At 49.4% G+C, this 25,348-nt stretch overlaps 1 protein-coding gene across 4 annotated transcripts in view; it reads left to right on the top strand.

The window, feature by feature from the left end:
• Positions 1-25,348, top strand: part of TTC28 (tetratricopeptide repeat domain 28) — a 590,183-nt gene that overhangs the window by 4,028 nt on the left and 560,807 nt on the right. Inside the window, exon 2 of one of the 4 annotated variants that reach the window (XM_075898913.1) lies at positions 13,016-13,122. The exons of the other annotated variants lie outside the window; for them this stretch is intronic. The gene's annotated coding sequence lies outside the window, so the exon portion shown is untranslated. The remainder of the gene's footprint in view (positions 1-13,015; positions 13,123-25,348) is intronic. 4 annotated transcript variants of the gene reach the window in all.

The following is a 25,348-nucleotide window of genomic DNA, read 5'->3' as shown; positions in this document are numbered from 1 at the left end:
CGCTTCTCCCCTCCCGCCTGGAGCGAACCCCCCCCCCGCTCGCTTCTCTCCCCCCACCTGGAGCGAACCCCCCCCCGCTCGCTTCTCTCCCCCCGCCTGGAGCGAACCCCCCCGCTCACTTCTCTCCCCCCGCCTGGAGCGAACCCCCCCCCGCTCGCTTCTGCCCCCCCGCTCGCTTCTCCCCCCTCTTTCCGCCTGCAGCGAACCCCCCCGCTCGCTTCTCCCCCCCCGCCTGTAGCGAACCCCCCCCCGCTCGCTTCTGCCCCCCCGCTCGCTTCTCCCCCCTCTCTCCGCCTGCAGCGAACCCCCCCCGCTCGCTTCTCCCCCCCCGCCTGTAGCGAACCCCCCCCGCTCGCTTCTCCCCCCCCCGCCTGGAGCGAACCCCCCCCACGCTCGCTTCTCCCCCCCCGCCTGGAGCGAACCCCCCCACGCTCGCTTCTCCCCCCCCGCCTGGAGCGAACCTCCCCCACGCTCGCTTCTCCCCCCCCGCCTGGAGCGAACCCCCCCCGCTCGCTTCTCCCCCCCGCCTGGAGCGAACCCCCCCCCCCGCTCACTTCTCCCCCCCCGCCTGGAGCGAACCCCCCCCCGCTCGCTTCTCCCCCCCGCCTGGAGCGAACCCCCCCCCGCTTGCTTCTCCCCCCCCGCCTGGAGCGAACCCCCCCCCCCGCTTGCTTCTCCCCTCCCTGGAGCGAACCCCCCCCGCTTGCTTCTCCCCTCCCGCCTGGAGCGAACCCCCCCCCCGCTCGCTTCTCCCCCCCCCGCCTGGAGCGAACCCCCCCGCTCGCTTCTCCCCCCCCCGCCTGGAGCGAACCCCCCCCACGCTCACTTCTCCCCCCCCCGCCTGGAGCGAACCCCCCCGCTCGCTTCTCTCCCCCCGCCTGGAGCGAACCCCCCCCGCTCGCTTCTGCCCCCCCGCTCGCTTCTCCCCCCTCTCTCCGCCTGCAGCGAACCCCCCCGCTCGCTTCTCCCCCCCCGCCTGTAGCGAACCCCCCCCGCTCGCTTCTGCCCCCCCGCTCGCTTCTCCCCCCTCTCTCCGCCTGCAGCGAACCCCCCCCGCTCGCTTCTCCCCCCCCGCCTGTAGCGAACCCCCCCCGCTCGCTTCTCCCCCCCCGCCTGGAGCGAACCCCCCCGCTCGCTTCTCCCCCCCCCGCCTGGAGCGAACCCCCCCCACGCTCGCTTCTCCCCCCCCCCGCCTGGAGCGAACCCCCCCACGCTCGCTTCTCCCCCCCCGCCTGGAGCGAACCTCCCCCACGCTCGCTTCTCCCCCCCCGCCTGGAGCGAACCCCCCCCGCTCGCTTCTCCCCCCCGCCTGGAGCGAACCCCCCCCCCGCTCGCTTCTCCCCCCCGCCTGGAGCGAACCCCCCCCGCTCGCTTCTCCCCCCCCGCCTGGAGCGAACCCCCCCCCGCTTGCTTCTCCCCCCCCGCCTGGAGCGAACCCCCCCCCCCGCTTGCTTCTCCCCTCCCTGGAGCGAACCCCCCCCGCTTGCTTCTCCCCTCCCGCCTGGAGCGAACCCCCCCCCCCGCTCGCTTCTCCCCTCCCGCCTGGAGCGAACCCCCCCCCCCGCTCGCTTCTCTCCCCCCACCTGGAGCGAACCCCCCCCCGCTCGCTTCTCTCCCCCCGCCTGGAGCGAACCCCCCCGCTCACTTCTCTCCCCCCGCCTGGAGCGAACCCCCCCCCGCTCGCTTCTGCCCCCCCGCTCGCTTCTCCCCCCTCTCTCCGCCTGCAGCGAACCCCCCCGCTCGCTTCTCCCCCCCCCCCGCCTGGAGCAAACCCCCCCCGCTCGCTTCTCCCCCCCCACCTGGAGCAAACCCCCCCCTGCTCGCTTCTCCCCCCCTGCCTGGAGCGAACCCCCCCTGCTCGCTTCTGCCCCCCTGCTTGCTTCTCCCCCCCGCCTGGAGCGAACCCCCCCGCTCGCTTCTCCCCCCTCTCTCCGCCTGGAGCGAACCCCCCTGCTCGCTTCTCCCCCCCCCCGCCTGGAGCGAACTCCCCCTGCTCGTTTCTTCCCTCCCTCTGCCTGGAGTGAACCCCTCCCCTGCTCGCTCCTTCCTTTCCCTTCCCTCCCCTCGCCTGGAGTGAACCCCTCACACCCGCTTCTCTCCTCTCCACTGCCGGAGTGGAAACCTGCTCGCTGAGCCCCTTAACTCCTTCCCGCCTTCCCTCAAGCACCTGCACTCTCCCCTTCGGTTCCCTGCTACTGGGCTGAGGCAGGGCTTGGGCAGGTGGGACTTGGTGGGAGATGGGTGGGGAGGGCTGGTGCATGGGTGGGCTGCCTGGCCAGAGGGGCTTCACAGCTCTTGCCCCATAACTGTGGTGTAGCAGGGAAATGGCTCATTTGCAGCTATGCAGAGACACGCTGGCACTGCTCTGGGCGCAGATCGTGCTTATGCCCTTAGCATAGTATTAGGTGTGATGAAAAATACCTAGGAGTTAGGGTTGTTCTTATCCACACTAGAAAATTTAAACATGTGTGGAGAGCATGTTTACATTCAGCCACTTGTGCCAGACTGCTGTGTCCACATGGAATCAGGCAAAGTTGCAATGGCAAAAAAGGTGATCTAATGTCCTGCATGCTGCTTTGGGACACATGGATTTTGTGGGAAAAGTGTCCTTCTGTATTGCCGGTCAGTGACCCAGTGTTGTGGGATATCCACACATGTCTGAGGGAATTGTCGCCATTTGGAGTAAAATAACAGTACTTTTCTCTTATCTTGCACTCTTCATGAATAGATCTGAAAGCTCTTTACAAGATTTTGTTTTCTCTAACATGGATATGACACAGAGGTCTGCAATGCTTTTCTCCATTATAAGGAGAGGGCATACAGTCCTATTTTGTGAAGATAACATGAGTGGACAGGGATATGCTATTACTACTCACCAAACAACTGCAGCTGGTGAAGGAGCTCTTTTAGGTCTGTTCAAAATAGAGACCAATGTGTCTGGATCATCATGCAAACCTGGTATGACCAGTAGTGGCTCTAGCACTTTTGATTGTAAAAGTCCATGTTGCTAGAGCTGTGTATGGGGTAGGGGCCAGCAACCTTTTCAAACCAAAGAGCCAAACTACATCAAAATTCAGAACAAGTGGTCAACAAAGAGCGCTATAAGAATGCCCATGTGCATGACTGAAAATATACAACTTAATATTATTGATAATTGACAATAATAGCATGAATGAAACATTGTACTCCCAAACTTTATTTAATGGGACTTCTGCTGCTGCATCTTTTTGCATATTTCTTTGACGTTTACATTATAACTGGTCAAATTCAGGTTCATGCAGACATTCAAACTGAGTAATTATGCGGTTTTAAAATTTTGAAGTTTTCATTTTAATTTAAAAAGTTGCATGTATTTTGGGAATGACAAAAGAGACATATTGTGCCGTATTTGGCTCGAGAACCATAGGTTGTAGAGTCCGGGCTGGGGGAGTAAATTGTGATGTTGGGATACAAGTCTCTCATTCTATATGCTGCCAATCTCAGAGTATATAAACCAAAGGAAGTACTTCTCTGTGGTTAGTCAAGTCATGGAAGCTTTATTGATATACATGCTGGCTGGTCTAGGAAAGTTCATCACTTCTTGACTTTCTGACAGGCTGAAAGCAAGGAATTTTTAGCAGACTTTTCCAATGGTCATTAATATGTTTTCTGCAGCAGTCATCCTCCTGGGTGATCCTACCTACCCTTTGTTTCCCTGGCAAACTGGACAGATGCATGGAAAGGTCTGTCATCTAAGCGGTTGCCAAATTAACATGGGGTGTGGTCTTTGGAGACTGAAGGGCCAATGGAGATGTCTCATGACAAAGCTCAGTCTCAGCGAGGAAAATGTTCTCAAAGTTAGTGCTCTGTGATGTGTAGTGCATAAGATCTGTGAGATCATGTTGCCAGTTTATGTTTATGGGGAGAACAAGCTATCTGCTGAATTCAAGTATCTTAAAAGTAGTTTGATTTAACAGTACCATTCCCAATGCAGTTAAGGTGAGGGAAGCTTTGAATGCTTTTTTTTGACAGTAGGCAATAAATAACAGGATTAAGTCTATGGGATCACTAGTAGAGTAACTGTTGTTAGTACATTGTGTTTATACACAGTTTGAGTTTGTTTTGATAGACTTGGTTTAAAGAATTTTAAGGGTTATTGTACAGGCAGTCCTCGGGTTACGTACAAGATAGGGACTGTAGGTTTGTTCTTAAGTTGAATCTGTATGTAAGTCGGAACTGGCGTCCAGATTCAGCCGCTGCTGAAACTGATCAGTTTCAACAGCGGCTGAATCTGGACGCCAGTTCTGACTTACATACAGATTCAACTTAAGAACCCCAGGCATCCCCAAGTCAGCTGCTGCTGAAACTGATCAGCGGCTGATTCCAGGAAGCCCGGGGCAGGGGCTTCCTGTAGTCAGCCACTGGTCAGTTTCAGCAGCGGCTGACTTGGGGATGCCTGGGGCAGAGCAGCTGGGGTGCTGCTGGGTTGGTCCAGTAGCGCCGCCGCTCCTCGGCGCTACTGGACCAACCCAGCAGCATCCAAGCTGCTCTGCCCCAGGCGTCCTGATTCAGCCGCTGCTGAATCTGACCAGCAGTGGCTGAATCAGGAGCCTGGGGCAGAACAGCTGGGGTGCTGCCCGGTTGGTCCAGTAGCGCCCAGAGCAGCGCTACGGGACCAACTGGCAGCACCCCAGCTGCTGTACCACAGGTGTCTGGAGCAAAGCCATGGAGCACAGGGGCAGCGGGACAGCCCAGACGCGCCGTGGCTGTCCACTGCCCGCGTGTTCCGCGGCTTTGCTCTGCTTTGCTCCCCCCCCTCCTCCTGGTCTGCAGACCAGCGGGATGGGGGGGGGGGGCAAAGCAGAGCCAAGCCGCGGAGCGCGCTGCCAGCTGACAGCCCAGACGCGTCTGGGCTGTCAGCTGATCGCGCGCTCCGCGGCTTGGCTCTGCTTGGCTCTGCTTTGCCCCCCCCCCCGTCCCCCTGGTCTGCAGACCAGGGGGATGGGGGGGGGCAAAGCAGAGCCAAGCTGCAGAGCGCGCGATCAGCTGACAGCCCAGACGCTCTGGGCTGTCAGCTGGCCGGGCGCTCCGCGGCTTGGCTCTGCTTTGCCCCCCCCCTCCCTCTGGTCTGCAGACCGGGGGAAGGGGGCAAAGCAGAGCCAAGCCTCAGAGTGCGTGGGCAGCGGACAGCCCTGTCCGCTGCCCACGTGTTCCACCGCTTTGCTTCCTCTCCCTGGTCTGCTGGAGACCAGGGAGAGGAACCCTGTTCGTAACTGCGGATCCGACGTAAGTCGGATCCGCGTAACTCGGGGACTGCCTGTATTGAAATATGAAAAATTATGTATGCGAGCAACAGTTAAAAAGAACTGCTGATGTATTTCCACAAAGACTTTGGTAGTATGCATGGACTGCAGACTATATAAACGCTTAATTTTTTAAATTGAGGTGTGTGTGGAAAATCTTTCTGGTTACACAAATTACTCTCTAATATTGCAGGCAGTTTCTGTAGAGCTGGAAAGCATAATAAAAATGCACCATCTTTCACCCAGCATTTACTTTAACCTTGTATGTTCAGCATCACAGAAAAGAAGTGGTAACTTGTAAACAACTTTGACTGTACTAGCCAGTGCTTTGTTGTAAGGAAAAAGCTGCCGGTACTCCAGGGGAAAGTTGTTGAGAAAAAAGAAAAAAAAAAAAAAAAAGCTGCACCAGGATACAAAAATGCAGTCACAGCCCCTTAAATACCCACATGTTCCAAGTGGACCAGTACGCCAGAATGCCATTCAGTTCCGGTATGCTGGGAAAATAGGGAAGTACCATCACAAAAAAAGCACTGCCAGGACCAAAACTGACTCCTCCATCCCTCAGAGCCAGGCATCCTCACCCCCACTTCTCCATTCCGACCCCTTCCCCAGAGCCTGGCACCTCAGCCCCTCTGTCCCAATGCTCCCAACCCTCTCCCAGAGCCAGGCACCACCAGTGTACCCTCCCCCCTTCCAAATTCCTTTCCCACAGAGCCAGGCACTGGAGGGATGGGACGGGTAAGGTAACCCTATCTTTAAAGTGGCTGCTCCTGCCGCCGGCTGGCTGCCTTAGCTCGCAGTGTATACAGGGAGGCAGCACATGGCCCAACTCCCGGCTCACTGCTCTATGCTTCACATAGGCCTGTGTGGCGTGCACTCCAGTCTCACTCCAGCTAGCATTGGGCCCAGGGGCAACTGCCGCCTCCTCACTACGCTTCTAGTGTCGGTTCACTGAGCCCCCCCAGCCCAGCTGAGCTGCCCACTGCTTTTCCGCCCCCCCAGCCCAGCTGAGCTGCCCACTGCTTTTCCGCCCCCCCAGCCCAGCTGAGCTGCCCACTGCTTTTCCGCCCCCCCAGCCCAGCTGAGCTGCCCACTGCTTTTCCGCCCCCCCAGCCCAGCTGAGCTGCCCACTGCTTTTCCGCCCCCCCAGCCCAGCTGAGCTGCCCACTGCTTTTCCGCCCCCCCAGCCCAGCTGAGCTGCCCACTGCTTTTCCGCCCCCCCAGCCCAGCTGAGCTGCCCGCCGCTTTTCCGCCCCCCCAGCCCAGCTGAGCTGCCCGCCGCTTTTCCGCCCCCCCAGCCCAGCTGAGCTGCCCGCCGCTTTTCCGCCCCCCCCAGCCCAGCTGAGCTGCCCGCCGCTTTTCCACTCCCCCAGCCCAGCTGAGCCGCCCGCCGCTTTTCCACTCCCCCAACCCAGCTGAGCCGCCCACTGCTTTTCCGCCCCTCCCCCATCCAGCTGAGCCGCATGCTACTTTTCCGCCCCCTCCTGCTGGCCCAGCTAAGCTGTACCCCGTGGCGCGATTGCTCTCGGGGCCGGGGGCTGTACCGGGGAAAGCAACGCAGCAAGAATGCTCACAAAAAAGGGTGCTGGTATGCTGTACCAGTGCATACTGTCACAAAAAAAGCACTGGTTGTAGCTGTGGTATGCAGTGTCTTATGCAAAGTGTCATGTGCAGACTTGATGTCTGTGCATCACAGATAACAAACAGAACACATAATGAAAGCAGTTCCCTGAGTTTTGGTCCATTGTGGTAGGGTATATAGTATGAAGAGAACCTGATATATAAGCCCTTGCATCAGAGGCCTGGTATGAGGCAAGACCTTCTCACAGAATCTGGCAAGAAGGGGACTGATACTACAGAGATACACATAACCTAAGAAGTGTTAAGTACAGAGTACTCATGCTAATACATCCCAATATCAAGTGGTATCAGAATATCCCAATATCAAGAACGGTACAAAAATATTCCCCTCCGGAATAATAGAATCACACTGCTCTCAAATAAGGTCAGGATGATGGTGTGTAATTTATTTATATCAGTGTATAAATACATATTTCAGAGAGAGTATATTTGTCCAGTCTAGAAAGCAGTGGACAGCCCTACCACTGTCTGAGCTATTGCCACTGTCACAGACACACGTCTTACTGTCTTCTTAGGGTATGTCTAGACTACAAGCCTCTGGTGACAGGCATGTAGATTAGACTACCCGGCATACGAAAATGAAGCGGCGATTTAAATAATCGCCGCTTCATTTAAATTTACATGGCTGCCGCGCTGAGCCGATCAGCTGTTTGTCGGCTCAGCACGGTAGTCTGGACGCTCCGCGGTCGACATCAAAGGCATTTGTCGACCTCCCAGGTATGCCTCATCCCAGGAGGCATACCTGGGAGGTCGACAAATGCCTTTGATGTCGACCGCGGAGCGTCCAGATTACTGCGCTGAGCCGACAAACAGCTGATCGGCTCAGCGCGGCAGCCATATAAATTTAAATGAAGCGGCAATTATTTAAATCGCCGCTTCATTTTCCTATGCTGGGTAGTCTAATCTACATGCCTCTGTCGCCAGAGACATGTAGTCTAGACGTATCCTTAGAGTCTACCAGATGATATGACTGTGCTTCGCCAACAATAAACCTGGCTGGCTTTTCTTGTTCATTAACAGATCTTATAGTGCTTGGGCAGTTTGCTTTAGGTCAGCTGAGCCAACTATCTGTGTAGAGTTTGGACAGCACACAGGGAAAGTACACACGTGTGCACGCATTTCACCACAGGATATAGAGGAAACTATATCCAGTCCCCAGGTTACGTACAAGATAGGGACTGTAGGTTTGTTCTTAAGTTGAATTTGTATGTAAGTCGGAACTGGTACATATTTTGGGGGGACGGGGAATTGGCGTTAGGTGGAAAAGACCTTGATTCTCATACAACTTCCTTATTCTAAGAAAAACACATACTGTTTTGATATGAAGGTTTTTTTGGTTGATATTTTAATTAAAAATTGATCCTATGTTTCAGTATTTCATGCTATATCCAAATCTTCCTTTTGGGGTACCTGAAAGATCCCAGTTATTCATTTAATAGTCAGAATCTTTGTTTTTTATAACTAAAAAGAGTTTATTCAATGCATATTACTGTTCCAAATAGAATTTGCTACAGATGGTTCAGTGAAATGGGTATTAAGTGTAATCGATAGTCATTGGAGAGCACAGTGAAGTATTGATACAGTCAAAGCTGTTGTTGTATTCTGCTGAGCAGAAAATGGAAATCCCTTCCTGTGAAGTGTGTTTGTGAATTTATCCACAGGATTAATTTTAAAGAAAAATTCTGTGTTGGGAACAGGAGTTTAGCCACAGGTGGGTCCTCATTGTCCACTCACCCACTTTGCAACCAGACCCATCGGGGATTACCCTGCTCTGCTCCAGCCAGGGTGTGGGGTTGGGGCTTATCCCCTCTTCCCTTCTGCCCTGCTCCTCCCCATTCTTGCCACCCACACCACTGGGTAATTTTTCAGCTTCACCTCTTCCAGGCTGGAAGGGACTTGTTAATTTCAAGTGATGCTAACAAGATACTTGCAGCTCTAGTGCTGAAGAGGGAAAGAGCTGTTGCTCCGAAGATGGGGACTGTAACACAATGGGTCTCACTGCCTGCTGCTCCTACTGTTCCCTAGGAAATTAATTTTTCCGCTCTGGGGTGCCCCCTTTCGGCTGGTGTCTTGTTCACCCCAGCAGACCCGCGTCCTCCACGGCGAGAAAAGCCGCTCCGCATCTCCCTGGTCTGCTGGAGGGGGGGTGCTAGCTCCGTGTCTCCCTTCTCTGCTGGGGGGAAGCACCCCCCGCACCGCTGGAGGCAGCAACAGTGGGGGAGGCACCCCACACTAGCTGCGTCCCCTCCCCCATTTGTAACTAGGGATCCGACGTAAGTTGGATTGATGTAACCCGGGGACTGCCTGTAATATGATAGAGGATGTATGATCCTTATATTGGTTATGCTTTAGTGTAGACTGAAGTGATGTCCTTGATACTTCTTGGTCAACAGTTGGTTCAAGTGCTGGGTCTGCTACTTAAGCAGCTGCAGCATGGATGTCTACACTTTTCTGCCCTTTCTGAACTCCTCTAGCAGTGGTTCATGCTGGTCCCTTGCATTTCTCTTGGGAGTCATAGAATAAAAGGTTGGCAGAGACCTCAGGAGGTCATTGAGTCCAATCCCCTGCTAAAAGCAGGACCAACCCCAACTAAATCATTCCTCAAAAATCCTTAGAGTACATGTCTTTTTTTATACTTCCATTTGGCCCTACTAGTGCTCAGCAAGTTTTAGTGGGGCTATCCTCAGGATTCTTTCTGTTAAGATCGCTGATAAATGGATATGCTGTTGAGTAATGACAGATGATTTCTTATGTACTGGAGGGAAAGATACATAGGTGGATGCCTCCTGTCTCTTACATCTTCCAAGTCAATGTAAACATATAGGCATGCAATCATGAGGAGTTTGGGCTAGGGATGTTAAATATTGGTTAATTGAATAGTCGATTAACCTTATGAATTCTTAATTCTTAATTGGATACTTGACTATTCTATAGTCTCCAGGGTTTGGGTCTACAGCCAGTGCACTCTAGCCCTATTCCAGAGGAGCCCCCCCTTCCACTGTGCGCTGCTGCTTCTGTAACTGCAATGATTTTTAGTGGTTATATGGTTACATTTTTAACCACAGTTTTACCTTCCTACCTCCTCATCTGTTTAGCCATTATTGGTTAGATTTGTTATCATGCTCCAAATATGAAGAAGGATATGAAAAAGCCTTAAATGCACAAAGACACACAAGCTAAGGACTTGGTTACATATTTTGCTTGCCACAAGTTTGGGTGTAAATGTACCTCACATTAGCCTGCTGCCAAATGTGTGTCAGCATTGACCATACTCCCTATCTACAAAAGTTTCCTAGTGTGCTTTTTGATCTACTCTTGAAATGAGAGTAGAAGAAGGAGCTCTACAGAACTGCCGGTGCTCAGCAGTAGGCACCAAACAGACCTTTGGGGTCTGTGCAGCAAAGAGAAACCTGTGGCTGGCTATGCCAGCTGACTTAGGCGGTGTTGCTGTTTCCTTGCTTTGTAGATTTCAGAGCTCAGACAGCAGCTTTTTGTTCTGGGACCTTCCCAGTCTGCTGGGTCCTAGAGCCTAGCCAGAATCCAGAGCCTGGAAGTCTATGCAGCAGTGAAACTGCCTTAGAGCCCAAGCCCTGTGAGCCCAAGGCAGCTGGCATGAGCCAGCTGTGAGTTTTTCTTTGCTGTGTAGACATATCTTTAGTAGGGATGTCAACGTGTAGTCGAGTATATGATTAACCTATAAGCCGAGGCTTATTGGTTAGTCTAGTTGACCACATGCATTTCTCCTCCCCTTTGCAGCCACTGTATCTGAGACAGAGGGGTGGGTGAGCTGATTCCTGTGAGGAGTTGGCTTTAAGTAGGCTTCCTATGAGCACTGGATCCACAGCCCTGCACTGCTGCCCCTGATAGAATGGCAGTAGCACCAAGGGTGGCAAGCTGGAGCCAATACGTGTCAGGAGCCAGCTTTCACGCCAGTTCCCTGAGTGTGCCAGCTGTGCGGATCCACCTGCTCTCCCCTTTGCTGCCTCCTACAGATGCAGCAAAGGGGGGGCAGGCTGGAGCTGGTGTGGGGGGATCTGGTTTAAAAGCTTGTTTCCCCCAAGCACCTGCTCCATTGTGCCACCTGCCCCCCCCCCCCCAACCTCCGCGCTGCTGCGTCTATCACTGAAGCAGCTCCTGTCTTTGGGGGTCTGAGCTCCCTGTGGACAGAGATTTCTCCGTGAGATGTATAACAGCCTCTGTCTAAAGAGAGTGTGGGCCTGCCAGGCTGCCCCTCATTCCATGGAGCAGCCTCTGTCCATGGGGAGCTCAGACCCTCCCTCATGAACAGGGGCTTCTACCACTCTGCACTGCTGCCTGTGTATCAGCTTCGCCTGCATTGGCTCTGCCTGCCACCCTGTCTCTGATAATATAGAAGCAGCAGTGCGGAGTGGCAGGGGCCTCCCCAGCACTGAGACCAGGAGTGCATTGGTTGCTGCCCCTGCCGCTGGAGACTATCAAATAGTCATGTAACTGCTAAAATTTCATGTGGTTACATGACAATTCAATTACCCAATAGCTAACATCCCTGATCTTTAGTGAGTGGCAGGCCATGTGAGGTATCGACATCCCTACTTGCCACAAATTGTATTTGTGGAGACAAGCATTAAGCATAGAGGTTTTCCCACAGCTTACGTCACATTGCTTAAACCTATCAGTTATTTTCAGTAATTAAACTTGAAACAATATATTAATAATCAGGCATTGATTATGTGACCTAAAGTTGTGTTGTTGAATGTAACTGAATTAAAAGAATGTGATTGTCTGAAAAGAAATAATAAAAATGACTCTGGACTCAAATCTTTTTTCCTATTTGTGGTGAGTTATACCGGTCATCTGAAGAAGTGGGCTGTGCCCATGAAAGCTCATGATACCATCTACATGTTTTGTTAGTCTATAAAGTGCTACTAGTTTTTTTATACTACTAGTGTTGCTGGTTTTTTATACTTGGTGACGATAGTGTTTAAAGCAGGATTTGACTGTTCTTTTTAAGGTGCCTCTACACTGCACGGCTATTTCAAAATAAGTTATTCGAGAATAGTTCATTGTTAAATAGCACATCTACGCTGCAGGTAAGCCTCAAAATTAGTCTGAGGCAGGCTTCTCGAATGTAGATGTGCTATCTCGATTTAGAGCCCCAGGAAGCACTGGGGATGAATAACTTAGAATGGCCCGGGGGAAGGGCTATTTTGAAATAGCAGCAGTGGAGCCTCTACACACGCCTTATTTCATAATAGCTATTTCAGAACAAGTGTTATTCCTCATAGAATGAGGTTTACAGATTTTGGAATAAGCCGCTTGTTATTTTGAAATTATTTTGAAATAACAGAATGGCTGTGTAGATGCTTGCGTTATTTTGAAATGACGTGAGTTATCTCGAAATAATGGTGCAGTGCAGATGCACTCCTACTTAAGATTGTTACACAGGAATAATTAGATAGAGGGACTTCACAGCTGTTACCAGGTGTAGAAATTGGTCTATATGACTTTTATTTTTCATGGCACATGAGTGAGAAAAAAACAAAAAAAGCAATTCAGCGTGATTCTCCAGGGACTGTAGGCTATTGTTGGAATTGTAAGCATCATATTATTTAACCTTATTCAGTATGTGTAATTGACATAGTACTTAAAGAACCAAGTTTGAGGTTTTGGCTTTTTTACACTAGAACTCTCAGTATTGTTAACCAGTGGAACTGAACTGTAGACAGAGACTTACGCTTGGTTTACGCTGGAAGTTTAGGTCAGACTTTGCTGCATTAGGATGATTTTTGCACTACCAAGCCATTCTGTCAACTTAAAAGGCCGTTAAAGTCAATTTCTGCACTCCTGCTTTCACAAAGAGTAACCGTTAAATTCAATCTTGCATGGTCGACTTTCTGATAGTCCCGCATGGGAGAGGTAGTACTGCCTGAGAGTTTTTACCAGACAGGATACTGGGAGGCATGAGGCCTCAGGCAAGCAAAGGTTAATATCAAACTGACTTGAAATTAGACATTAGATTAAATTCAGCAGACCAAAACTTTTCAATTCAAGTTAACCTGTCATGAAACAAAAATGTCATTTTGATTTTTCCAACATAGTTTTGATTTTTGCAGAAACTGGATTTTCTGATTCCAAAATATGTTGACAGAAGTTTTCTACTCAACTTTAGAGAGTGTCCTCTCATAGAAACCTTTAAAAAAAAAAGAAGAAGAAAGCTAAGGTTTGTTGGTTCTGATTTTTAATCATTAAGGAAAAAGTTATTTTCAAATGAGTGTCCCAATCTAAAAATCCACTTTCAAAATATTTTTTTTCTTTCAAAGTAATACAGACCTGTAATTGATGGGTAGGGCTTTCTGTTTTAAGTATTTCTTCTGATTTAAGGTATTTATATTTTTATAAAAATAGTTCCAACACCTTATGCTTTTTGGGAATGAACTTGCAGAGAGCGTGTGATATCTTTAAGATCTGATTGATCCTATTCTCAAGACAGAAAAAGGGTAACTTTTGGGTGTTTTGGTATGTCTGTATATGAAGGAAATTAAAAATCGGTTAAATAGGTAACCATGTAACAGCTGAAAATCTCAGTGTTTACATGCTGTGGGGTTCTGCGGTATACATTTAAAATAAGCTTTATACTGCAGAGCCCGCAGTGAAGCCTCCCCAGGAATAGGGTGGCCAGCCTTAGTTCCTGCTAAGGTGTGCGCCTGCGCGGCCATGCACAAGAAATTCTCTGCCCATCCACTTACTTTGCAGGAAGGTGAGTGGGTGGCAGGTGGCTGCTCCAGGCTAGAGCTGGCTGAGGTTGTGTTTTGGTGGAGCCATTGGGGGGTGGGGCCCTGTTCTGGCAGTTGGGGCCGGGACCTGCAGGAAGACCAGGGCCCATCTAGACTGGGCCAAATTTTGGAAAAAAGCCCCTCTTTCAAAAGCCCCCTTCTTTGCCGTGGAATGAGGAACACAGGGGCTTCCAAAAGAGTGTGTTTGCTCTTCCGCAAAAAAAAGCAGAATAGCAAATGCGTTCCTTGGGCATGGCAGAACGGTATCCTGAAACATGCCCCACCCTCCTCCCCCGCACTCTAGCCATACTTTGAGAGGGTTAAGAATGTGTGTGCAAGATTTGATGTCAGCCCAGAAGCAGAGAAATGGCTGTAGAAAATGTGTTGGCTGCAAAGAGTATGGAAGTTGTTGGGAGAGGCTCTAGGTTGCTTGTTTGTTCTTGGACTTTTGTCACTGGACTTTCTTGCATAGTTTGGAATAGGAAAACGCAAGGCTTTTTATAAAAGCAGTCCTTTCCAATTGAGGTGAAGAAATGAAAACATTAGAAAAATCTAGTAATTATCTTGGTGGGGAAACTGGATAGTATGATATACTGCAGAGTAATTCTTCAGAGTGTGTTACTTTTAATGATATATTTGAGTTGGTTTTGGTAACATATATTTAGGGTGAGTAAATGTCACTGTACAGTTTTTCAGTGCCCTTCTGTAATGCTAGTTTTCCCTGGTTGGCTTTTCCCTTTCATATTATGCTTTTTCTGATGCTTTAGTGAATATCTTGGGAAATATTTCAGTAAATGTAAAATATGTAACTCTCCTACATGGTAAGTATTAGGATTTTTTGTGAAGGTGTTAAATGATTTTGATGGTATTTCAGTTTTAATAATGGACTTGACAGCAACATTTGATCTATATTGGGGGTATTTATTTGAAGACCTGTATTATAGCTGCATTTGAGATGGAGTATGAACAGAAAGTTCAGTTCTCAGTAGGGATGTTAAAATGCGTTCATTTGTGCAAATGAGTAACTGCTATTTTTTTTTGGTGGTTACACGTTTACACATGGGAGGAAAGGTGGGAACTGGTGCTATGGGAGAGCCAGTTTCCTGTCAGTATTGGCTCCCATTTCCCTCCTTGCCTGCCCCCCACTGCTGCCTCTGTTACAGAGGCAGCGGGGGTGGGGGATGCATGTAACTGAGAGAGTTAACCAAGGAGCCCATGCTCATTGGTTAGCAGTGTACTAGCAGTGTACTTGGATATGTGTCCACATCCCTGCTTTTCAGGTACGTGAGTCAGAGCTCTTCGAGAAATTGAGCATTCTATCTATGCAGTGGTGTTTCCTGATTTGTGTATCATGTCTAGTTCTTGCTATCCTGTTTTTTAGACAATCTTTCTATTAAACGGCCACCGTTCTTGTCTGTCTGTCATGGGATTTTCAACTTTCACACACACTCCTGTGCATGTGCCTGTATGGCCTGGCTCAGTGCAGTGCCATGCGGCTTCACTTGTGGGGAGATACTGCTGCAGTGGCCAATGCACCAGGTATGCTCTGCCACCGCCTCTTGCTGCCGCCCGTCCCCCCCTGCTGCCCGGCAGCTCCCATGCATGCGCTGGTGTGGCCTGCCTGAGTGCTGCGCAGTGCAGCTCCACTTGTAGGAAGGTGCTGACGCTGTGGCTGACATGGCAGGCATGCTTTGCCTCCCTCCTCCCAACTCCCAGCAATGCTGGTCCCTTTAAAGGAGACGGCAACAGCCCAGCACTGCTACATAGGACAGCCGCAGTCCTCGCATGTCACAAGCAGGGAGCCAGTGGCAGCTGCACCGGTGCAGATCAAAGAGGAATGGGAAACCACAGAGGAGCAGGAACATCCAACCCCCCCACCCCAACTTCCCATGTGCCCTCCTGCCCCTGCCCAGCCCATGCCCTTCAGCCCTGGTCCCTGGCATGCGACTGCCACTGTGGGCGAGCCAGGCAGGCCCTCCCCTTTGGCACAGGCAGAGCCCCAAACAAACCCTGCAAGGGGCTGCATGTGTGCCTGCAAGCCGTGTGTGGGCCGCCCATGTGGGCAGGCCAAGGGGGTGCAGGGACCGGCATGGGGCACCCCGCCAGCCGCAACAAAAGACTGCTGCACTAGCTGACCACTTTAAGATCAAAACGACAAAAAATTTTAAAAAAATATGAAAAAACACTTTAAAAAGACAATATTTCGAAAAAGCGCAGCAAAAGACTCAAAATAATAAAAAAGTGTACTCAAAAGTCAAAAATAAAGTTTTAAGCTAGCAATGTAGGAAAAAGATTGGATGACTAACAGTTAGCAACTACCGTGAACGTACTTAGGTATCCACAATCTTTCTCTTACATTGCTAGCTTAAAACTTTATTTTTGACTTGGTGGTGCACTTTTTTATTATTTTGAGTCTTTTGGTGTGCTTTTAGAAAGATTGTCTTTTTAAAAAGTGTTTTTTATATATTTTTGTATTGTTTAATTGGATTTGCTATATGATACCTTGTCACTAGTGTTGCTAGATTTTGAGCAGACCCTGCTTCCTGGTAGGAATTTTTGTAAGGCTGCTCTGAAAGTCAAACCTTTTTGCCTGCAAGCACTCTTACTTTATTATCTTCCATTTCCGTAAATATTCAGTCTTCATAAAATCCTATTTAAGTTCTTGACTTTGGAAGCTAACTGTTCCTCTAACATAGTCTCAGACCGATAGCTGTGTTAGTCTTTAACTTTAAAAACAACAAGCTGTCCTGTGGCATCTTAGAGACTAACAAATGTATGTTTTTTTCTCTCTCTCATATAAGCCCATATAAAATTATGAGCTTTCATGGGCACAATCTACTTCTTCAGATGCTTGGAGGAAGTTAGGGAAGCTCCTGCCCCATGTATTATGTCTAGAGGTAAAACTGCCTGCTGGCTCCAGGTGCTGGATTCAAAGGGTGCTAGTAGGAGGGAGCTTGTGCCATTTTTTTCTTTCCCCTTCCTAGCCTTGGAGCTGGGGGAAAGAGGGCTGCCCTTTGCTTTGCCTTATTCTTACTTTTCTGCTCCTCCACTACCTCTGCTCTGACAGTTCCAAGTTCTCAATACAGTCTGCTGGTGGTGGTGCTGGAACTTTGGCACTGTCATGTGCCTGACCATAGAAGACTCATTAGTTTTTTTTCCTCCTTTTACCACACTTTTCCTGAGGAATGCAAATGAGAGAATGGAAATGGAAGTTTTTAAGTTTAACTAGATCTGACCAGAAAAGCATTGCTATAGAGAATGGAGTGTGAACGTCAACATTGCAAGAACCCTTTATAATGGAATGTATTGGGCTGGAAAATATAGGGGTTATTAACTGGCTCCTCAATAATGACTGAAGAACGCTAGCTGCAGATAGTAAAAAGGAATGGTTTTGTAATGAATACTTGTCACAGAACCACCAGTGGTGGTAATAATGCTCTCTTATTCATGATTTTGGTATTAGAATTACTTAGCTTTGGTCTGTTTTTGTCATGCACTAGATGACATTTTGCTGCTATAAGTAGTTCTCCAGACAGCAGGGATTAAATTTTAACATATACCAGAATCTATCAAAATAGTTTCCCTTATCATTAATCTAATTTTTGCTTATGATTATTCAGGTGTACAGTATATGACACAAAAGCCATGTAATGGGGAACAGAAGTAAGGATGCCTGGATTCTATTCCTTGCTGTGAACTTTGGAGCAAGAATCACTGTCTCGCTGTTTTCTGTAAAATGAGTCTAATGATGTGACAGACTGGGCGGTGTCTGGGCACAGCTGAGGGCGTCCGCTCAGGGCGAATAGCTCAAATCCGGGGCTCCTTACAGCCCCCAGACTGGTGACCTCTCCAAATAGGCCACAGACCAGTCTCACAGAGCACTTCAGCTGCCTGCCTGAAGCCTCCCGAGCAAAACCCCTCCGACACCCCAGCAATATCCGTGCCTCAGATGGCCCCGGGCCTCATACACAGGTGGGGGGTCCTAGCACCCAATCCCACCTACCCCGAACAAGTTCTGTCTGGTTCCAAGAAACCAGCCACAGATCCCTGGTCAATTTACCCTCTGGATCTTACCCACAAATCACGCTGGGCCAATCCTTTAGAATCTAAAACTAAAGGTTTATTGTCACAAGAAAGAAAAGCATGAGAGTCAGGTTCTTAAAGAATATTACGTTACATGCACCGAATCTACCAGTTCTCGATGCAGGCTCTAGCAGAGATGTTACAGCTGCTGGTTTAAAAGTTCTTGTTGCACATCCTAGCATCAGGATGGGTTCACAGGTCTTCCGGGCTCTTTGATCCCTGCAATGCTGCCTCTGGGATGAAGTGCTGAGCTGAGAACAAAATGGCCTCGACCACATGGCCTCTTTATACCTTCTTCCTGGCCCCTTCTTGTATGCAGCAGGTCACCTGGTCAGAGGCCAATCTCTGTTTCCTGCTGGCTGCTCTCAGGTGACAGCCCCCATTCTTTGGGTGTGTCCTTGGCCCATCAAGTGCCATTCTCCCATAGGGCCTGGCTAATCAGCCTGTCCATAGCAATGCTTAACCACATTCAGAGAAATATTCAGCTTCCACACAGATTACAGATTCCTACCTACACACACAGACATTATACACTCACATAAATAGCGTACATAAGATCAGCAAACAATAAGCTCCCATTCAATACCCCACATGACTCCCTTTTATACCAATTTCCAGGGCCAACACCCCCACCTAGGGGTGCAGCAGGGATCTGGCTGCTTCCCTCCAATTCGGTAATGTGACAAATGACACTTGCTTCTCTCACAGGATGTTTGTTGTCCTTAATCTTTTAAAAGTTTGTTGAGGTACTTTGGATAAAAGGTTGCTCTGTCAATGCAAAACAGAGTTAATTAAGGACAAGATTATACTGGCAAGTTACAGCGCAGTAAATCAGCTCTCTGTGCTGTAATTCCGGAGGAGTCCACCCTGGCAAGGCACTTAGTGCACACCGGGGTGGATTTGATTCAAATCAATTTGATTTAAATCACTAGTCAGGAGGACTCAATTTAATCACGGTTTTCTACATAAAAGTACATTATTGTTGATTGTTAAAACCTTAATTCATATTCTTCACAACTCAGAGACAGATGTTGGTTTCATTTTTAGAAGGTGCACACTACATATTTTTAAAGTGATTGATTTTGAAAACTTTTAAGATTAGTTTTATAGTTATATGAGAAAATGAATGATTACTTGAGTATTTCATTTACCAAAGGTAATTGAAGCAGATATTTATGCAGTCATTGGAAAGTGAACTATCTCCAGTTCTACAGGTTGATCATTAATGTTTGGCGGATTTTCTTGGCATGCTGTAGGAGAACATCATCATCATACATATAAATTGTTTTTTTTTAACTAAAACAACAGCATTATATAGTCTGGATTCTTCTTCAACAACAAGCATGTAATATTTTAACAAAACAAATATATGAATTTTTGAATTTAGTTATGCATTCAGGTTTTTAAATCAGGTTTGTTTTTGTTAAAATTATTTTAAACTAAAATAGATAAATTAATTATATTATATATATATATATACACACACACACACACACATACACACACACACACACACACACACACATACAAATTAAAAGCTACCATGTCATTTAGGTCAATATGAGAAATGTAATTTTTGGCTTCTGCAGCTAACTCAGTTTTATATCTTCATTTTCCTCTTGGTTCATAATCTAGAAAAGAAAAACGAGCTTTCCTGCTTTTTCAGGTCCCAAGTGATTTCTCAGTTTGGCATAAAATTAGTCCAAAGGAAGAAAATATTATTTCTACACCAGCAGAAGAAGCTACTGTTGTTAAAAGTGACTAGAGATTATCACTTCAACTGTTTCTGAATTAGGGCTGAAGTCTGTTATTTTTCACCTCTCTATATTTATTTATTTATTTAAAACTTTGTTGTTGTTAACAAGCATGTTAGCTCTGGAAACACAAAACCAGTTTGAGAACTGCAAAAATAAGCAACGCTGATGGTATCTTCTTGACCAGTGGTTCTCAAACTGGGGTCCACAGGTCACTAGTAGTCCTCAGATGCTTTGCAGGTGGGCTGCAGCTGAAGTTTAGCTCCCCTTCCTCCCCCTCCCCCCCCCACAGTGGGGAGCCCATGCTGATGCCCCAGCCTCATGGTCCCTCCTCTGTGAGGCTGGAGTACAGGGCTTGGTTTCCCACTTTGGGCGGGGAAGAAAGCCCGGAGGCTTCTTACTGGATCTGGCTCACGTGGAAGAAGTGGAGCCAGAAGCGGCTCTGCATGCTGCCACTCTCCCTTCCCCTGTTGGGGAAACAACAGCTTATGGCTGAGCTGCCTCGAGCAATGTTTCCCAATTTTATTTGGCCAAGGGACCTTTTTCAGCTTTTCAGAATTTCAAGGAACCCCTACGTTTGTCAAGCACACACACACCCACCCTGCAGCCCAGCTCCCCGGACCTCCCCACTCTGCTCCCAGCTGAGCTCAATTTCCCTGCACCTTCCCCCAAGCCATGAAGACATGCTGAGCCAGCGCTGATTCCCTGCCCCTGTCTCCCTGTCAGCTGACGGTCAGGGCAGTGAGTGCTGTGTGTGTGTGCTATACACCTGAGACTTCAACTGCTGAGACCGGGGTCCCTTGCAGCGGGCAACCTGGAGGAGGTTGACGAGTGCCACAATAAGTTTGCAGGGAGAGCTTATTACACTTCAGATTTTAGCTGCTAGAATCTGTGATTGCTTGCAGCGGGCAGCCTGGGGGAGGCTGAGAAGTGCCCCAACGGATCTGCCACCTGGGAGTGACACAAATCCAAATGCCCAAGCTCTCCCTATATCTGTCCCTTAAGACCGGCTGAAGTTTTTAAATTGTGCTTGGTTCTGTTACAGCAACTGAAGGAGTCAGGTTAAAGCTTAAACAGTTACAGGTTTATTGAGGAAACTTATAAATCATATGGCTGCAATGGCTATTGTTCTATTTCTTAACTGCTAGCAAAATATAGATCTTAAAAAATGGTTACAAAGAAGATAAAGATAGGAAAAACAGAAATAATAGTACCAAGTAACAGCTTAACCTTTAAAGAGCTCTTAGTCTGTGTAAACTTAAGACAGAGGACCACATCCTGGTACAATTTTTACCCCCTTCTGTGCTTCTAGACTCCAGCATGTCAGGCCAGGGCCGGTCCCTCAATTCCTAGGAAAGACGAAAATATGAGGTGGGCGTCCCCATAGAACCTCGGGAGGTCAAACACCTAACCCGACCAGCAGGTAGAGGGTAGAATGACACTCAAAAGTGAGTGTGCTGCTGTACCCATCTTTATACCCATGGGGTCACGTATTTCTCTTTCTTATCTGTGATGCCAAATGGTGCTGGTCTGTCTTTTGTGAGACCAGTTCTTACAAGGGAGTTGTGAACTTAATTTAAACTTGTAAGAGAGATAACTAAATTGGAAGTACTGGGCATTCTTTTCTCAGTGGGAAATTCCTCTTCCAGGGACTGTGTGTTCGTATCAACATGGGTGCCAGCCGGGTACTTCTCGCAGCCTCGAGGCCAGCTTATTGCCTTAATCGTTCTCTCCTCATATCTATGTTTTCAGCTTCTCAGGATCAGATGAGCCAGCATAGACTATGCTGATTTTATTGCTCTTTCTCTGCCCTATATGCTTCAGGAACCTCAGAGAGGCAAATAAGATGGATGTGATGGGGTGGGGGAGGTCTGTCTGGCTACACTCTCTCCCTCCCTCCCTCCCCTTGGCTGTATCTACACTGGCACGATCTTGTGCCAAAGTGGCTGCTCTTGCGCAAAAACTTGCTTCCTGTCTACAGTGTCTGTCTGTTCTTGCGCAAGTACACTGACGTTCTCATGTATGAAATCAGGGCTTCTTGCACAAGAACTATGATGCTCCCGCTCAGGAATAAACTGTTCTTGCACAAGAGGCAAGTGTAGACAGGCAACATGAATTTCTTGCGCAAGAAAGCCCAATGGCTAAAATGGCCATCAGCACTTTCTCAGGCAAGAGAGCGTCCACGCTGCCATAGATGCTCTTGTGCAAAAGCACAGCTCGCACATGGCAGTGTGGATGTGTTCTTGCACAAGAATCCGCCAGTGTAGACATAGCCTAAGAGTTTCCTTGCATGAGCAAAATGAATTTTGTGTTGTGCACCAGTACTGAGTTCATGTGGCTTGTTTGGATGTGCCACTGTGGCACCCAAGTTATTAATAAATATTTTTAAATCTTTACCTTTTCTCTCTGCTGCCATGTCTCCTCCCCTTGTTCCATCAGCTCCCCTTGTGCCTGCTGCCTCCCAACTCTTCACCCATCTCTGCTGTCCTGACTCCTGCCCTTCTCACAGCCCTCAGCCCTCCTGCAACCTGCCTCCCCCTCCACCAGCCCTTCTCTCCTCCCTGTGCCCACTCCTCCAGTAGCCCCAATCTGATCATGTGAGCTACCCCTCCTCATCCCCTCTTCTAACACCTCCCTCTACAAACCTGCCCTGCGTCTCTCCTCTGGTGCTGGTCCCTCCCCTGCAGGTGTCTGCCCTTCTGCTTCACCACCAGAATCCCCTGGCACTTGCACCTTCTCTTACTCCTGCACCCTCCTGTTCCCTCCCCCTTCCCTCACTGCCTTTACCTCCTTTGCCCTCTTTTTCCCTGATGCCCACCACCTCACCACCCTCTGCCCCCGTTCCTCTCATGCCCCTGTGCCCTCACACATGACTTGCTCCATCCCGGCCTTCCTCATGCCCACCCCTTCTTTCAAGCCTTCTCCCAGCACCTCCCCCTCCCCCCTCTAGTCCCCAGTGCCCTTTCCCTCTCCTCTCCCAGCATCACCCTGTTTCCTCCTCCCACTGACACCTCCCCTCCTGCCTTTTTCCTCATTTGTCTACACTTGGCCCCCTGGTATTTGTCTCTCCTCTACCCTGTCCTTTTGGTGCCTTCCCCTCTCTTCCCCCTCCCCCTTCACACAAGCCCCTTCCTCTATCAGCCCTTCCCCTTATTACCTTCTGCCTTCCACTTTGTGGGGCTGGAGTCTGCGCTCCGTCCCCAGACTCCGAACCTGCAACTCAGCCACATGGCGCAACGCAGCACCCAGCAGTTTTAAAATCCCAGGCTGTGATATTACGTTATGCCCGGGCGTCTCCCCGCCTACCGGTTTGAGCATGCCATGCAGGGCAGCAGCAGCCAGCAAGGGGAAGCTCAGTGAAGGTTGTGCACAGCGGGGATGGGCACGGGGACGGGGGAGAGATGCTCTGGGACCGGGGTGGGCGGATGCGCAGGGGAGCCAGGGCCCGCTCCAGTTCCAAATATTGGTGGAGCATGGGCACCATGAGTCCATACAACTCGCTGCCCATGCCTCTGCTGGCTAGCCAGCTCTCTCTCTTTCAGAGGGGCTGGGGGAGTGCCGGCTCCTCGTGGAACCCCTAGTTTTGCTTCGCGGAACCCCAGGGTTCCCCGGAGCACCAACTGGGAAACACTGGCCTAATGAATGGAACAAAGAAAGGGATTTCCAGATTGCTGTTTAAGTCTCTAGAATTGAGCAACCTTTCAAAAGACAAGCCTCCAGGCAGAGAGAGGTTATTATTCTAACCTGGCAAAGAAATAGGGTTGCCAGAAGGTTTCGACAAAAATACCGGACACACTTGATCTCAGATTGGGGGGAGAACCGGCCGCGGTGGGAGCGGGGCTGGCAGGAGAAATCGAGGGGGAACCAGCTGGTGGGGAGCAGGGCTGGTTACAAGGGGGTTGGGGGAGCAGGGCTAGCCAAGGGAGATCGGGGGGAGGGGAAGGAACTGGCCAACAGGGAGCAGGGCTGGCCGGGAGGAGGTCGGGGGAGTGGGGCTGGCTGGGGGAAATCGGGGGGGAACCTGCTGATGGGGAGCAGGGCTGGTTGGGAGGGAGTCAGGGGAAGCAGGGCTGGATGGGGGAAATGGGGGTGGAGAAGGGCTGGCTGGGAGGGAGGGAGCAGGGGGTGGGGGGGGGGGGAAGAACTGGCCAGTGGGGAGCGGGGTTGGCCTGGGTGCACTCAGATCCCAGGGCGCTGCCCATCTCACGCATGGGTGAGTCAGGCCCCGGGGATTCCATCCTACACCCCACCTCCCCTCGTACTGCGTAGTTGCGTGTCTACCAGCCAGGCAGTACACAACTACGTACTGATATTCAGGATAATAATAACACTTATTTAATTAGAAAAGACCGGACATTTATATGTCCGGTATTTTCTCAATTTGTTTCCCAGACAGAAAGCTCAAACATCAGACTGTCTGGTTCAAAACCGGACACCTGGCTACCCTACAAAGAAAGACTACAGAGACTGATAGGACCTTTGTAAACACCCTTTGAGCAGTGGAAAGGCCCAAGAGTCAGACACAAAATGGATAGCAGACCTGTCCTTGCCTATCACAAAATGTAGAAATCATTTCTGCAAGAGATGTAAGTTAATATGGAAATAGGCTTACTGAGGGTCAAGAAAATGAATCCATCTCCCAAATGCAGAGAGGGAATTGCTGTTGCTACCTCCCAGGGAAGCTGGAAGGCAACTAGGCAAAACTGTATTCGGGGAAAAGATTGGAGCAAATAGATGATTGAGGCTGTCACATAACTGAGTTTGAAGAGGTGCTCAGGCAATCAGCTGACTATATGTGGGCTTGTGGGGTTCTTTTGTGGACTTAAGGGAGTTAGCTGAGAAGAGTGTCTAGGACCGCTACTGGACCTCTCATTTTCTGTCACCACCATCACCTCCTCTGCACCCACTGTACTATTGCCAACCCTTGTAAACTATTCCTGCAGCCAACCTGAATGTGTGTCATCTGCCAGAATTAGTGTCATGCAAGGTTCATGAGATCTGGCAGCCCTAACAATCACCATATAGCATTTGTGCTATACAAAGTACATATCTACATGCTGGCAACTTCATGTTTCTTTCATTCACACTGTCCCCTGTTTGTACTAGTACAAAGCAAAGGCCACTGCAGGTACACCAAATCCAAATCAGTATTTCACAATACTCATTCTATACAGGGAGCAAAAACCTAAGTAACTTTCTTATAAGAAAGGGATACTTTTAAACTAGCTACATAAATTATCTGCTAGGTCAATCTCCTAGCCCCCAAAAAAGCCTGTTAGTCAGACATTAACTTATATGCAAATACTGTGTACTCTATAAAACACCAATGTCCTTTAAAGTTGCTTGGTAATACAAATACACTAAAGAGCTAACACTAACAGCCTGCAGAACTCTTGTAAAATGTTTTATGAGCACGTAGGGCAGGGCTACTCAACTTTGGAAGCCTTGGGAGCCACAATGATACTCAAAGCACATATAGAGGACTGCAACTTAAGTGTGGTTGCATAGACATGCAAATCTATATGTAGATAGCTTCTTTCACACTGATGGGCATGAATACAAAGCATTTCCCACAATGCCCCAGCACTACTAGCACTTCTTCCCTGAGGGCTAGAAACACTGACACCCTGTACCTCTCCAGTCAGCCCGTCCACTGGCATCTTTCAGTGCTCACCCTGCCTGGGAGATGCGTGGCCATTGTGGAGCATGTTCCCAGTGGAAGCCATGTTCAAAGGATCCCAACTGCAGGCCATGTATTGAGCCCTGCGTAAACCCAAAATGCACCGCGGGCTGCAAACAAACAGGCCACAGGCTGCATGTGGCCCGCAGACTGCGT

This window comes from Pelodiscus sinensis, chromosome 15 (genome assembly GCF_049634645.1).
Source record: "Pelodiscus sinensis isolate JC-2024 chromosome 15, ASM4963464v1, whole genome shotgun sequence".
Lineage (NCBI taxonomy): Eukaryota > Metazoa > Chordata > Testudines > Trionychidae > Pelodiscus > Pelodiscus sinensis.
This window is presented reverse-complemented; position numbering and strand designations above follow the sequence as displayed.